This window comes from Lycium ferocissimum, unplaced genomic scaffold, assembly GCF_029784015.1.
Source record: "Lycium ferocissimum isolate CSIRO_LF1 unplaced genomic scaffold, AGI_CSIRO_Lferr_CH_V1 ctg8882, whole genome shotgun sequence".
NCBI lineage: Eukaryota > Viridiplantae > Streptophyta > Magnoliopsida > Solanales > Solanaceae > Lycium > Lycium ferocissimum.
The window spans coordinates 15,528-33,104 of NW_026727475.1; the positions used below are offsets into that span (position 1 = coordinate 15,528).

General features: G+C 32.5%; 1 long non-coding RNA gene and 1 pseudogene across 1 annotated transcript; both read right to left on the reverse strand.

The window, feature by feature from the left end:
- Positions 1-1,836: 1,836 nt before the first annotated feature.
- On the reverse strand, positions 1,837-14,140 carry LOC132045982 (11S globulin seed storage protein Jug r 4-like; annotated as a pseudogene).
- Positions 2,060-4,575, reverse strand: LOC132045984 (uncharacterized). The gene is made up of 2 exons (XR_009412579.1): positions 2,708-4,575; positions 2,060-2,242 (listed from the first exon to the last, which is right to left on the reverse strand). It is a non-coding gene; the product is annotated as an uncharacterized LOC132045984 (long non-coding RNA).
- Positions 14,141-17,577: the final 3,437 nt, after the last annotated feature.

Below are 17,577 nucleotides of genomic sequence, written 5' to 3' on the forward strand. Positions count from 1 at the left end.
ATATCAAATATTAAACGATCTGCAAGTTAGTAGTATAGTTATAACATATTAAAGAGTAGTTAAACAACATCTTTTAATATTGTTTGAAGCTAGATTTATACTAAACAATAAAACATTGTGCAAATTTGGTTTGTGACCATTACAAGTATTTTCAATAAGTATTTCTCTTTTTATACTTATTTATTTGAAGCTAGATTTACTTGTGGAATTGGTAATAAATGAAAGAATGGTCTATGATTTATAATATTTTGTTACATATGAACTACTTATATAGACTTCTTTAATACAATAAAAGAACTTTCAAAATTCTTATTATTTTTAAAGTTAACACTAATAACACTTAATTTATGATTAAAGTTATGAAAATGTTCAATATTTTTATCTTTATGTTGAATGACCAAATAAAAAGGAATACTACTTAAAGCCTACCAAAAGTCGGTCTTTTTATTTGATACAATTTTTTCTTGCAATGTAAAATTTGTTATTCCTACCGTTTAAGTGGGATGAAAAATGTACTTTTAACTTTTGAAATTGTTGGTATAACCTAGCAAAAATAGTGTGTATTAGACACAACTGGAAAAAGAATTCTTATGTAAAAGAAAAAAATCGTGAATGAACCGTGTGTCAAATACATTTCGTTACAAATTAGGGGGGGGGGGGGGTATGTATAAAGCCAATTATTGGCTTAACGAGTCATTAATTCAATCAAAATGCAAACATGTGAATTTGGAATAACATTAGCTATTAATTAAAAAAACGCATTAACTTCACATAAAAAAAAAAAAAAAAAAAAAAAATAGAAACTAAAATGATGGGGAATTAAGTTAGGTCATGTTAGATGAGTTGGATGATGATTTAACATTTGTTCGTGATCTAACTTATTTTAACCCAAGTAAATTTTTGGATTGGTTTAGTCATGATCGGTTTAATGATTTGAACTATTTTGACCGTTTTCAAGTTTGACCCAGTTCACACTACTTATTTGGACTAACATGTTTTCAAGAACTTCACTTCCTCTATTATAATGGGGTGATTTGCACAAATAGGCTAGTTTTATGTCGCTATTTAGATTTTGTCCCTCGTTTTGATAACGGTGCAAAAATGACCTATTCATGTTTGAAGAAGCTATTCCTTACGTTACTAAAAGCTTTTATGGTAAGTGTTTATCTCTATGGAGATTTAACAATGATTTTTATGCATTTCAAAAAGTAAACAATGAAGAGTTGATTTTGTAGAGCCCAAAAAATTTTCTAGAACATTTCACATGCCATTAAATAGAGCTCATGTTGACTTCTTAAATATTATATGACAAACAATAACAGTTTCTAAAACTTTCAACAATGTTTTGAAGAATCAAGAATTACATCAATGAGGCTATAGCAACTAAAGCAAATGTTGACTTCTTAAATATTATATGACAAACAATAACTAAGTTTCTAAAACTTTCAACAATGTTTTGAAGAATCAAGAATTACATCAATAAGGCTATAACAACTAAAGCAAATGTTGATCCGATAGGAGCGAAAGCACACAGGTTACGCATGTCTTCTAAGTGAGTCATGCCGATCTTCTAATCTATGTATTGGTCCAATTTTATCCAATTGTTCCAAATAGCAAAAATCGAAATGAATTTAAGAAAGATGACATGAAATTCAACATTGGAAGTAGTACTTGAACAACATTCTTTTATTCGGAAATTTATTCTGCATTTTCCCTCTTTCTCAAATACAAAAACCTGCCGCGACTCTTAACATATTATGACATCTAAGAACACGATTTCCTTAAGTCCTCTTCTTATTATCAAGCAAAAAACTAGTAAATCTAAAATTAGTCTCATCAAACAGACACAACTCTCCCATAGGGACGATGAAATCTAGTAGAAAGCGGAAAAATGAGAGTTTCCTCCCTATTAAACTTAAGCCTCCGCACTTCATCCCTCAATATCTGATAAGCATTGGCAATGACATCCATGGGCAATCCCCGAACAGCCGAGGTACGACCACTTAAGGGTGTTGATCATAGCATTGTCATTACTGTTGAATGCTATAAATTCACAGCCTTCATTTCCAGCTTGTTTTACTATTGCATAGTTCTGTGGCACAACTATATATTGTCCTTCTCTGACTTGGTCATCTAACACTGCTTCTCCTCTGTGATCTACTACTTGAATTCTTGATTCTCCCCTTGTTATGCAGATTATGCTGTGAGCATTGTTGTACTAATGCGGTGCCATCATGGAATTCTGCCCCTTTTTTTTCCAATTCGAAAAATAAAGAATTGATGTTAGTACTTGTCCCCTGCTTTAGAGTGTTATGAAATTACATAATTGAGATTATAGAAGAACAACGAAAGTGTGCGGTGACGCTTTCTCAGAAAGAGTTTTAAGTTCTATGCACTAATGCTGCAGAACGAAAACTTCAAATCTCAATTTTGGACTTCTATAAAAATTTCAGAATCCAACACATATGTATACTTACTTTTACTAGTTAAATTTGGTGTCCTTATAGTAAAGTTTCTTATGTAATGTTCACCAAATGCCAAGATAGTTAGCAAACTTATTGTTGTCACTTCAATAACTAATTATAGAACTCAGATTGCTATTACTCCCTTGGCTTACACTATTTTCTTATTAGTTTGTTCCAAAAAGAATGACAGATTCCTATATTTCCTTCAAGTAACATATTGAAGTTAAAAAGTTTAAACTCACCACAACTGCAAAAATCTAACAAGTCGTCGTATAAATGAACAAATATATTTTCAGGGAGGAGCACAGACCATCATGTCGCTGCCGTTAACTAATCATCCATATCATCATCTATAGCTTCCATGTCATATCATCTGCCATGTATTCAGCATCATCCCCTGGTTGGTGGGACATATTTTATTCCTATTAATTGACCTACAATATCATTGGTGAAAGTTAAATACACCAGAATTGAGATATTGTGCAAGGATATGTATATCCAAATCTTACATTATCTGACACACATTGTGCCTAAAAAAAATTACAGAAAAAATGGAAGATACAAAGAACCAAGGAGGCATGTAACAATACATCATCTTCTTCTCTCTATCCAGGCATCTAACAAAAAGGAGCTACTTATCAAATTCAATTTCATCCATAGAAAGATTATAAGAAAGGCGAGCATCAGGAATATAAATACTTAATCCAATTTGCATAAAAGATCATAACAAGTGAACTACAATTGCTGAAATAAAATATTCAACTCTATTTTAATATGGTTCAAAAGGTAAAGAAGCCTTTTAGCCTAAATCAAAATAGTGACTAAATTCCCTAGCTGAACTCCAGTGCCAAACTCAGTAGATCTTCAGCAACAAACAAGTTGATTTTCATTCACTAGCTTGCAGGAATCACAAAGCTTGATCTAAAACTGGAAATTTTGGATAGAAATAGTTTGCTGAAGCTGCAAATTTTTTTGGTATTTCTGGTAGCTATTGTATCAGGCTAGACAGTAATACGGTTAAGAAACTAGGCAGGATAGTCACATGTATTAGAAATTGTGTAAGAAAGTTGAAATTGTGCAATGCCGAAGTTACTCTGCTCAGTTCAGTTCCTACTAGCTTGATGATTCTAGTTTAACCCAAAGCAGACCCAACTGATTTTCAGAAAGATATGAACAAGTTCTTACACCAAATTCAGATGCAGCTCTTAAGTTTACACTTCAGATAATACTCATCTTTCTTGTTAAATAATAAAAAGCTATTGGATCGGGAAAGGTCTTGTTCGTGGATGCAAGAGAGCGGAGATTTAGTAAAGGGATAATGGCCCTATCTTGTTCCGCAAATTTTCAAACAAGTTGCAGGTTTCACATATCGAAAATCGAAACAGTGAACAATTCTCAATAGCTTTTATCAGTAAACGACAATCCAAACAGAAGTTATTAATCAATTCTTAGCTCTTAATATCAGCTCAATTGACAAATCACTAAATCATTCTTTCGACAGCAAAATCTGCAAATTTTACAAGTAATCCAACAGCCAATTATCAACTCTTCGAAAATTATCAGTAATTTTTGTTCCTATGTTTTTCCAGATTTTCAATTCAAACTCCTCAATCCACTATATATAAGCAGCAAATTAGAACTTCAGTAGCAATTAGAGAGCTATGTTCAGTCAACTCCTAGTTCAGTTTTTCCCAACTCAAGATTAAGCTCCAAGTATCGTCAACAATGGGAATTTAACTTCACCTCACATTCCAACTAAATTCGATTCACAACACAAGGACAAAGATGAATTTCAATTCATATCCCAGAAAACCAAACTCAAAGCAGGAACAGCGCATAACTAGACAATTTATACACTATTCATGATCTAGTATCTCCCTTAAATCGCCCCAGCCCTCTCCCTAAATGGGGGAAAAGTAAAAAAAGTTGGGAACAAAATGGAATCAGCAAAGAAATTACTACAAGTGGATAAAGAGAAATACAACAGTAATGCACTAACTCAAGAAACATACTTGAGGAGAAACCAACAACATTTAGTATCTCTTTCAACGTGTTCAACTATAATACACCAATTCCCAAAGCGCGCACAAGAAATAGATTCCACAAATAAATCTTCGATTATGACTCAGATTCATTTTCTGTATATTCTGCTTTGCATACTCAGTACATATTTCGATACCCCCCTTTCTTCAAAATAGTGCGTTTCGTACGCCGCGCAGGTACGCCTTACGAATTTGGTGATCCACCATCAGGACACCCTCTCCATTTTGGAGCGCTCCCTCTTTTTCGAGCCTATATTTTGGTATATATCCGTTTGTTGCATTTGTATATATTTGTTCAGGGGTACGGCGGGGCCCTGTCCCGTCATATGATTCCGTTTGTCTGTTTAGAGGTCTGTGGACATGTATGTGGGTCAGGCCTATTCTGTACAGGTGTGTTTGTATATATTACGTTCTGGGCGATCCTATTCGTCGTGGCGGCCTCGTCGGCTCGCATTTGTACATGTTTTGGGCCGTTGTGCCACTTGATAGCCTTGTTGGCTTCTGATATATATATATGGAACAAGCGTTTGAGATATGTTGCGGCAGTTTGATATGATACGAGACGAGCGTTTGACATTTGTTTCTGTATAAACTGTTGGTATGTGATTCGGATCCGACGATTGTGTTTGGGTGCCCGAATCGGGCACTAGTCACGGCCTACGGGGTTGGGTCGTGACAAACTTATTCCTAGAGGGTAGCCATACTCGTAGCTCAGTCGACTCCCATCGCTACTATTAACACGGCTCTTTCAAAACATATTCCAGACTTACATCTCATTTCCGTACCATTCCTAGAAAAAATTTATTCTGCATTTTCCCTCTTTCTCAAATACACGACTCTTTAACATATTATGACATCTAAGAACACGATTTCCTTAAGTCCTCTTCTTATTATCAAGCAAAAAACTAGTAAATCTAAAATTAGTCTCATCAAACAGACACAACTCTCTCATAGGGACGATGAAATCTAGTAGAAAGCGGGAAAATGAGAGTTTCCTCCCTATTAAACTAAAGCCTCCGCACTTCATCCCTCAATATCTGATAAGCATTGGCAATGACATCCATGGGCAATCCCCGAACAGCCGAGGTACGACCACTTAAGGGTGTTGATCATAGCATTGTCATTACTGTTGAATGCTATAAATTCACAGCCTTCGTTCCCAGCTTGCTTTACTATTGCATAGTTCTGTGGCACAACTATATATTGTCCTTCTCTCACTTGGTCATCTAACGCTGCTTCTCCTCTGTGATCTACTACTTGAATTCTTGATTCTCCCCTTGTTATGTAGATTATGCTGTGTGCATTGTTGTACCAATGGGTTGCCATCATGGAATTCTGCCCCTTTTTTTTCCAATTCGAAAAATAAAGAATTGATGTTAGTACTTGTCCCCTGCTTTAGAGTGTTATGAAATTACATAATTGAGATTATAGAAGAACAACAAAAGTGTGCGGTGACGCTTTCTCAGAAAGAGTTTTAAGTTCTATGCACTAATCTTTGCAGAACGAAAACTTCAAATCTCAATTTTGGACTTCTATAAAAATTTCAGAATCCAACACATATGTATACTTACTTTTACTAGTTAAATTTGGTGTCCTTATAGTAAAGTTTCTCATGTAATGTTCACCAAATGCCAAGATAGTTAGCAAACTTATTGTTGTCACTTCAATAACTAATTATAGAACTCAGATTGCTATTACTCCCTTGGCTTACACTATTTTCTTATTAGTTTGTTCCAAAAGAAGAATGATTCCTATATTTCCTTCAAGTAACATATTGAAGTTAAAAAGTTTAAACTCACCACAACTGCAAAAATCTAACAAGTCGTCGTATAAATAAACAAATATATTTTCAGGGAGGAGCACAGACCATCATGTCACTGCCGTTAACTAATCATCCATATCATCATCTATAGCTTCCATGTCATATCATCTGCCATGTATTCAGCATCATCCGCTGGTTGGTAGGACATATTTTATTCCTATTAATTGACCTACAATATCATTGGTGAAAGTTAAATACACCAGAATTGAGATATTGTGCAAGGATATGTATATCCAAATCTTACATTATCTGACACACATTGTGCCTAAAAAAATTTACAGAAAAAATGGAAGATACAAAGAACCAAGGAGGCATGTAACAATACATCATCTTCTTCTCTCTATCCAGGCATCTAACAAAAAGGAGCTACTTATCAAATTCAATTTCATCCATAGGATGATTATAAGAAAGGAAAGCATCGGGAATATAAGTACTTAATCCAATTTGCATAAAGGATCATAACAAGTAAACTACAATTGCTGAAATAAAATATTCAACTCTATTTAATACGGTTCAAAAAGTGGAGAAGCCTTTTAGCCTAAATCAAAATAGTGACTAAATCCCCTAGCCAAACTCCAGTGCCAAACTCAGTACATCTTCAGCAACAAACAAGTTTTCACTCACTAGCTTGCAGGAATCACGAAGCTTGATCTAAAACTGGAAATTTTGGGCAAACATAGTTTGCTTTGCAAATTTTTTGGTATTTCTGGTAGCTATTGGATCAAGCTAGACAGTAATACGGTTAAGAAACTGGGCAGGATGGTCACATGTATTAGAAATTGTGTAAGAAAGTTGAAATTGTGCAATGCCGAAGTTACTCTGCTCAGTTCAGTTCCTACTAGCTTGATGATTCTAGTTTAACCCAAAGCAGCCCCAACTGATTTTCAGAGATATGAACAAGTTCTAACACCCAATTCAGATGCAGCTCTTAAGTTTACTTCAGATAATATCATCTTTCTTGTTAAATAATAAAAAGCTATTTGATCGGGAAAGGTCTTGTTCGTGATGGCAAGAGAGCGGGGATTTAGTAAAGGGATAATGGCCCTATCTTGTTCCGCAAATTTTGAAACAAGTTGCAGGTTTCACATATCGAAAATCGAAACAGTGAACAATTCTCAATAGTTTTTATCAGTAAACGACAATCCAAACAGAAGCTATTAATCAATTCTTAGCTCTTAATTTCAGCTCAATTGACAAATCACTAAATCATTCTTCGACAGCAAAATCTGCAAATTTTACAAGTAATCCAACAGCCAATTATCAACTCTTCGAAAATTATCAGTAAGTTTTGTTCCTACGTTTTTTTTCTAGAGTTTCAATTCAAATTCCTCAATCCACTATGTATAAGCAGCAAATTAGAACTTCAGTAGCAATTAGAGAGCTATGTTCAGTCAACTCCTAGTTCAGTTTTTCCCAACTCAAGATCAAGCTCCAAGTATCGTCAACAATGGGAATTTAACTTCACCTCACATTCCAACTAAATTCGATTCACAACACAAGGACAAAGATGAATTTCAATTCATATCCCAGAAAAACAAACTCAAAGCAGGAAACAGCGCATAACTAGACAATTTATACACTATTCATGATCTAGTATCTCCCTTAAATCGCCCCATCCCTCTCCCTAAATGGGGGAAAAGTAAAAAAAGTTGGGAACAAAATGGAATCAGCAAAGAAATTACTACAAATGGATAAAGAGAAAAATGGAAATATAAATACAACAGTAATGCACTTACTCAAGAAACATACTTGGGGAAAAACCAACAACATTTAGTATCTCTTTCAACGTGTTCAACTATAATACACCAATTCCCAAAGCGCGCACAAGAAATAGATTCCACAAATAAATCTTCTACTTTTTTTTTTTAATAACTTCAATCTGTCTACTACTGCGCTAGCAACAAACAATTTTCTCCACTACATGAAATTGTCACAGTTTAATAAAGACACATGTCTGGTTTATATTAGCAAACTCAGTTAAGCACCTCATCAATATCTATTGGTTATAGGTACAAGCTTGCTGATAAAATCTTCCTTTTAGAAATTTGAGAAATTAAATCAGGTCTAAAATAGTGAGTCGAAGAAAGAAACCCTAGCAAATAAAATGACACGCACACATACAAGCATAGCTGAAGCAGATGAGGAAAATAAAATTAAGGAAAGTATACTTACGACTTTCAAGCAAATGCTCCTAGAAGCTGCTTGAACTATATTGAAACAGCTCGTTTGAGGAGTAGCGAAAAACAGTATGAGGACAGAAATTATCAATTTGAGGACGAATTTCACTAAAATATGAGAAAAGGTTGTCAAATTGATGAGAGCTTAGAGATATTTATTGAGAGAAATGGGGAAGTAAACCCTAGACCCTAAAATGCTGAACGTAGGAATGTTAAGTGTTTCTAATATTTATTTAGAGGAAAAATTGGGTGGGCCTACGGTTCCGCTCAACTTAGGTCCCGTTTGGACATGGTTTGAAATTATAATTTAAAAATATGATTTTAAATCATATTTAGATATGTAATTTAGATATTTTAAGTTGTATTTTCTCTTATAAATATAAAAATCCCATAAATTGAGAAAACTATCAAATCATTCTCAATTCTTATACAATCTTCTAAATAAGCAAGTCATAGTTCATAATAAAATTAGTATATTACTAGAAGGCATTTCTAAAAAATACAACATCAATTAATCAAACTTTTGTTCAATAAAAACGAAAATTTAACATAAATAGTAATGTAACTACTCTTTAATATAATCCTCCCATGTAAATTAAAAGTTGGTTGGCATAAATAAAGGTTGGTGAAAGTTAGGCCATCTCCAACCTTGTACCATTTTGGTGCATGAATAGTGTTGTACCAAATTTGGTGCAACACTATTCATCTACACCATTACTATTCATTAATATTTTTTTTATTATTATATAACACTTTTAATTTAACATATTATAAATTTTAATTTTTTCATTTAGGTCCCTAATATACCTAAATATTTTTTATGTAATATTTTTAAAATATTAATTTTACATCTTAATTTTGGAGTGTAATTTTTATGAATTAATTTTCGTATATAGTATTTTTATATAAAATTGTAAGTTAATATTATTATAAGTTATAATTGTATAAAAAAATATAACCATCACAAAAATGAAAAGTGCAAATATAAATATAATATGTTGTCAATAAATATCACAATATTCAATAACATAATAATTTAGAATTAAAATACATTAAAATTAAAACACAATGTTCAATAACATAATACATTAAAATTATAACACAATGTTCAATAACATAATATATTAAAATTATAACACAATGTTCAATAACATAATAATGTTCAATACATTAAAATTGAAAATACATTAAATAACATAATAATTTAGAAAATTATAACAATAATTTAGTACTCGGGTAGGTCGTTTGTAGATCCACCGATATTATTAAAATATTGAGTGTATGGGGCAGAGGATTGTTGTGATTGTGGTTGTTGAAATTGTTGACTTCTTTTAACCATTATTCGTTTTTGTTCTTGTCGAATAAATTCACGAATATTTGGATCATCAATAGAATCTAAATTCGACAATAAATTTTTTCTTCTTCTTTAACTTCTTTTAGTTTCAAAGCTCTATCTTTTATCTCGATATCTCGCTACCTGTCTGCACTTGACTTTGCCAACAACTCAACAAGCCAATGATTTTCTGATTGGACCATTTGCATAACAGATGAAAAACCTTCATCGATTTTTCTCTTCAATTTTGCTTTCTTCACACTAATAGGTCGTTCTGATGATGTGGAATCACCTGCAACATCCTCATTCAAATTTAGTAAAAATGATGATAAGTTAGGAGATGATACTAGAGGTGAATCAGGAGTAGGAGTCTCAGACTCTGATGATATATAAGAAGAGCCTTGGTGAAAATGATGATAAGTTACCGATTTGAACAATTTTTAGCCCGACACAAAAAAATTAAGAACAAAGATGCTCATTTTGCACTTTGTAATGAATTAATAGAGCATTTATGGGAGCAATGTACTAATCATGGAAGTTGAATATTTATGTAGAAATTAAAATAAATTCTACCTTAATATAATATTTATTTAATTATATTTTATCAATGATTTCACATTTATTTGAATTATCCATTAATATGTATAGCGTTTAATATTTTCTTACAAATTATATTATTTAAAAATTTATGGTATAAAATAATTTTATATTAAATGGTTATATAACAAAGGATTATGAATTACATGGGATGGATATGTAAAAAAGAAAAAGAAAAAGAAAAAGAAAAAAGGATTTGTTTTATGAAATTAAAAAATAAAATTTAAGTAAAAGAAAATAATATAATATAGAAGAGAGAAAAATATAAAAGGAATATTCTTTTTTGGTGTAAAAAATAGTGCAATGGGTTGGAGTTAATTTGCACCATTTTGGTGTTTGCACCGTTTTGGTGCAAAAAATGGTGCAATGGGTTGGAGATGCCCTTAATGATATTGGTAAATGATTGATGGGGTAATTGTTAAAAATATTTACCAACTTATGTGTCTTTTTTTTTTTTACAAAATATAAACATATGGGTTAAATTTTATATTTAAAAAAGTTGAAACCATGAGTGAAAACGCATGTCCAAACGCTGGTTTGGGGTCATGGTTTCAAACCATGGTTTGAAAATGCATGGTCAAACGCCTACTTAGTCTATCAGTGACTAGAAATTGACGACTTCACAGACAAGATTTAGTCCCTTCGTCATTTTAGGAAATAAAATCGAGAATTATGGACGAGGAAAAATGTTGGTCCCTATAGATACACCTTTAGCGACTAGGTTTTTACCCGGTCTCTAAATGTTGGTCTCTAATAAGCCTTTTTCTTGAGAATTGGCAGGGTGAGACTATTTACAGTGCTAAAACGCCCTGCGTGTGGCTTGTAAATATCAGCACGAGAGGGAATGTCGATGTTCTCTCTAACCTTAGCACTACAAATTGTCTCTTCAATTCCATTCATAGGACCATATTGTCCTTGTTCTTGTTATTCTTCCTTTTGTTCTTGTGAAAATGGTGGCCTAATTACTCTAAGTCCTTCTTGAACACTAACAATGTGACCTCTCATGTCATCTTGTCCTTGTAGCTTCCTTGGCGTTTTCCTATTTAGAGGCGGATTCAGAATTTAAAATTGAAGAGAGTTGTGGAGTTAAGAATTTATACAAGGAAATTATGTACTAAGAATGTCGCACTTAAGATTTAAACCTATGACCTAGTGCAATTTTTGAAACCCCTTTGCAAATTACTAGAATTTTTCCTCATGTCTAGAAGATTCAACCATTTAAATATAAAGTTAAAATTTGTTTTTGCCCAATGTAATTTCTTGACAAAGGGATTTAATGAACCTAGCATCGCCCATGCTGGTTGGATTCTATATTTACGGTTCTTAGCACTAACTCGTTGTATTCTTAAAATTATGGAAGAAATTTAGTGGTTTAATTATCATTAATAATATACTTATGTTTGTGTCGAAAACACTGACCTATCAACACCAAATGCTTCTGTTAGAATTTCTACATCAAAGCCACTGAAAACATTGCCAGATTGACATTGCTCCCTTCTCACTGGGCCACGGTATCACCTAGCTTGTTCTTGTTGTCGTCCTTGTTGCGGGTTTCCAGCAATAAAGAACCTCTGTACGTAGTGTATATAACTTAAATTCATATCAAATTTATTACGTAAAGATAATGTGAAGAAGTAAAAGGTCTTTTTAATTTTCTTTATAGCGGGCCAAGAGAACATTTCTTATTCGTAAGATCAAAAGGAACAAATATAATGTGAAATGAGCAAATGTAAAAAGACGATAAATAGAGACGTAATTCTAAGTTTGATCAGACAATCAAAAAATCGTCAATGACACAATTTCGTACGTACCCTTACGTTTTGGTCTAATTGGTTGGCACTGTTAGAGGAATCTTCAAGAACAACTTCTTGATTTCCTTGATTATATACCCAATGTGCAGCGCCTGCTGGAAATGCCATTATATCACCTTGTCTCAGTTGTTCAATCCTTTGATGGCGACCTTGAAACCTTCTGCTTCTAATTCCCCATCGAGTTTGTTGAGATGATTGGAATGTCACGGGGCAACCCGAGTTCATAATGCCATAAAATCCTTGACCTGTTATTTACATCGAATCACATAGACACACCATCACTTGAATGAAAAAATAAATGTTACTGTTATGTTTTATCTAGTTCACTTATACTGGACCTTAGCTTATAACATGATTCATCCATATTCAAAGAGGATCCTGTTCTTTGAATCACAACATTGATTTCAAAAAATTAGCATGAACGCATAATCAATTATAGAATTAGGAATGATTAGGCATTGGTTAGGAGAATTTATAAGCATATCTTAAGCAATACTTTTACTATATCTTTTCAAAAATAATACTGCCTTCATTTAAAAAAAAATTAAAAATAAAGGATTTGGAATACGGGGATTAAACCTTTAATTTTTTTTCCAATTTTAATTTAGACATAACCGATTTGTTAATATTCTTAAAATAAGGTTTACAAACTAGAAACTAAATAAAAAGCATTATAAAATACAAATTTTGTTAAATAAAAATTCTTTTAAAAGAACAAAAAAATCGTGTTAAAAAAAATTGGTTGACTCTTCAAATAGTAGTATTATATCAAAATAGCTCGATGAGAGTACGATGTAGAGGTTTGTATTGACATAGGTGGAGAAAAGATGTCTTTTAAAAATCCCATTGCTAGCTATTGTATGTATATTAGTAACAATTTTGTTCCCTTGAACAACATAGGCAAGGAGTGGAGAATTGGGGTAAGAAGGCAAGAGAAGGCCTCTGGACTGAATAACATGTCAAAATAGTGAAAATCCAGCGCACTGAAATTGTTGATTATTTGGGTCAAAAACCTCAGTAACTCCAGCTTCAACTTGCAATCTAAAAGATGGCTCTTGTGGATTAAGTCTGTTAATTTGACACTGACCTTGTTATTGTTGGTACCTGTTGAAAATTTAAATAGAACAATTCATAGGAACAATTGAACAAAGACCATTAAAGTTACTTCCTCCGTCCCCATTTGTTTGAAGGTTAATCAGTTTGGAAAATCCCAATTACTTTTTATATAGTTTTCAGATATGTAAATTTTATTACAAAATACTCTAAAAATCTATGTTTAAAATTAAGTCAAAGAAAAAGCTGGTTGACCCTCCAAACTGATCAACCTTCAAACAAATTGGGAAGGATAAGGATGGAGAATTATATTGTCATGAAAAATAATAAAGTGAGCATGATAACTATATTTTATAGGCTTATGTTCAAACAAAAAACTGAGAAAACCTCAACTACCACCACAATTTGAATTTTGAGCATGTACTCTGCTGATTTGCACAAATAACCACTTTTATGGCCAGTTGGGAATTTTTCAAAATCAGACCAAGAATTTGAAGTCCGAAAGTATTAACCTAGTCTGGACTGAGAAAAAAACACAAACAAAGTATGGCTTCTCAGGAACAAAGGCATATCATTAAAGACATATCACAAGACACAAACAAACTCCGGCTTCTCAATCATTCTCTGCAATTCCGATTCGATAGCAAAGAATTAGCTTATTTATGCACAGAGAACAAGACAATCAGTTTGTACAAAATGCAGAGATGATAGAACCAGACAAAAAGTATGGCTTTTTTGTTTCGTTTGTCCACGATGAGATAGAGAGGAAGAAGATGATTACTCTACTGGGCATTCTTCTGTTACACCTCTTAGCAGCAACTGACCGATCAGTTTCGTCATGGATTAGGCATGGTTTGTGCACCTTTCGTTGATTTATTATCTTAATTTGGAGGTTTAGAAATATCACCAAACTTTTGTCTTATTTTTGTTTTATAATTTGATAATTGTGAGAAAAATACTTTGAGTGTTTTAGACACTCAAAGTATAGTCGGGCTCCAATGCAGATACCGGACACCGAGTGGGAAACAAAAAAAAAATGTTAATGTTATAAAATTGTATGCTTACATTATTTTCTGGGACCAAAATGTACATTGGTATCACTATGTTGTTATTTTAATATTAGAGTATTAGAAAAAAAATCATTTCATAAATTAAATTTCTGAAAATTGTAAACTAGCATTACTATTTTGTTATTTCAGATACTTTCTTGGTATCACTACGTTGTTAAAAAAATGTTGTGATGCCTTCTTGACTTCCCGTGATATTTATTCCCTCAAATTCTACCAAATGTATATGCCATATTTCTAAAAGTATTTGATTTTTATGTTGTTTACTAAACAATTTTATTTTTCTAGATACTTGAGGAAATGTTATGATGCCTCTATGTGATATTCCACATATTGATAAATCTACATATAATATAAAGTTAGGCATAGATAAGGTGATGTGACACCTCTCCATGACTAACATTCCCATTTATCTTTTTTGCCTTTTTCCTAATTACAAATTGTCAAAAACTTTTTTGGTTCTTTTCCTCTTATCCAATTTAAATCTTTACAGAAAGTAATTAAATCATAGCGCTATTAATTTGGAGCACTAGAAAACAAACGGACATAAGCTGTTTATTGTAATAAAATTCATTTAAACACTTCACTTGGCAGGGGTTATGATTAATTTAATAGTAAATTCACTTGACTAATTTTGATAATTTCAGGAATTGCACGCGGACGATTCCAATTGAAGTAAAGAGTTGCACGTACTATTCCAATTGAATTAAAAGCTAACAATTATAACGTTTAATAATAATTCATTTTAGGTACAGAAAGGCTGGAAGCAACATTCATTTCTTTAATTGATTACACTACCAATACATATCTAACTGGTAAAACGGAAGCTAGAACATCATCATGAGAATAATTTAAAGAAGGAACACTTATATATATCCACCGGCACAAGACTAGAAAGACCAAAATGTAAGAAGGTTATGCATGACACTTTTTATCAAGCCACTACCAAGGGCATTGAAGCAGTAAAAGAGTAACTAATGGGTTATGCATCAGAACCATTTCGGCACTTATAAGAGAGGTAAATACATGGTTCCAATTTTTTTACCAGCAGCATAAGCATCTTCCTTACTAATTTTTCATTGGTTGTTATGTACATATTTTTAATTCACAAAAAGTATATAAATAAGAAAATACAGTATCTCAACTAATTATTGTTTCTACCTATGAGTTGATTTTTCATACACCGCGACTTATTTGTTAATGATTAGGGAGTGAAAGTTTTGCCAAAGAACCTGAGGAGCCTTTTGATATTAACATTAAATCTGAAATATAATGGAGAATCACAAGCAGCTGATATCCTTTTAAAATTGTCAATATATATGTCATTTTGATAATTTGATTTAGTACCCATCTTTGATACTTCTTAATTCCGTTTAGAGAATCCTTTGGCTTTCGTTTAAATTTACACACTTATATCGGTAATATCGGAAGAGTTGTGGCCAATTATAATCATTGTGGTGCTCCTACAACTGAATAAAAAAACTTTTTTTACAATCATTGCTTAAGATACACAAAATACTTAAAGGGATTAATCCTCTTTGTTAAGATCTGATCTTTCGATCGGTTTGCTACTATTATAAATTGAAGCTACGCTGAATTGTTGGTTAGCGATACTTCCAAATGAACGTTATATTTTATGGACTTAGTCTTGTATCTTTGCGGGAATAGTGTACTCCAATAGTTTTATTAGGGTGGCAAATAGATCATTTAATTTGAAAATTTGAAATTTGTCAGATAAATTTGAATAGATAGATGTTAATGTCCAACCTCTTTAAAGTGTATTTGGGCCAGAATGGGCTGGGTCCAAATTTGTGTCTTCATCTTTTCTCATTCTTCTAGCCCCTTTATATAGTAGGAACTAGATGAGTGTTGCCTGTGCGCAAGTGAGTCATTAAATATATCGATTCTACATGATAAAACAGTACGAACCATATAATTTCATATATAATAAAATGAGATTGGGCTCCTCTCCATTTCCCTTCTCTCCATTTTCCCCAAGTTCTACCTTAGATTAGAGACACATGGCATGAGTTAGAATTAATGACTAAGATTTAATTGACTAAAATAAGGCCCTAACCATAGTTTATATAATTAATAACTTATCCATTAATATATTAGAATATTTTTCTCTCTCTACCTATTTTACTTTTCCTACCCAGTAAAATATTTTTTCTGATTTACCCGATTATCTTTTGCCACTTAATTGTTTTTTCCCCAATAGACCCATTATTCAATTGGTGATATTTTTCATTTTTTCAATTATGATGCTTACTAATTCACATAATATAGACCCCATTATTCAAATGGTAATTGTATATTTCTGAAAGGGTTGTCTATATTATGAAAAATATCAACATTAAAGAGTTGTCATGATCGGAAAAAAAGATGGAATATTAAAATAGGAAGAGAGAGAAAATATTTTCATATATTTATGGATAAGTTATTAATTATATGAACTATGGTTAGGGCCTTGTTTTAGTCAATTAAATCTTAGTCATTAATTCTAACTCATGCCATGTGCCTCTAATCTAAGGTAAAACTTGGGGAAAATGGAGAGAAGAGAAATGGAGAGGAGCCCAATCCAATAAAATGATACAACAACACGTCTAAATAACAAAGGAATATCTGTGTACCCCTCCATTGTGTAAAAGATTAAAGTGAACAACCAAGTCATTGGATTGTCTAAGTATTTGGTCATAAAAGGTGAATGAGCAATATGATTCTGGAGTTTAGCTTTAACAAAGTGGAAATTTCCTTCAAGGAAATGTATACTTATAAAAGAGACAAAGCACCCAAAGCCTTACACTACGTTATGCCCGCTTTAACCTGCATAAGAAAATACTTAATGCATCCAATCTCCACACCAGCACTCAAGACAAACTCGCAAGAGTTGGGATTCGTTGCTAGCCTTACTCGCTGTCCATGTTGATATCTCTACTCCAGCTCTGTAAAGAAAAATGCTATTTATCAACCGAAAAACTCCGCGGAACAGAAAAATATATAGAAATGGTCTCAAATGGCAATACAATCCCCTTTTGTTCAAACTGTGCATGACGGGCAAAAGAGACATTAATTGCACCTTAAATGCATGAGATACACCACGTGACTCTAAAACGTCTACCAATTTCAAATAGCTGGTTTGGCCCTCTATCCTTTTCGTCTTTTTTTTTTTTTTTTTTTTCTCCTTCTAATTCTCAAAGTAACTTATTT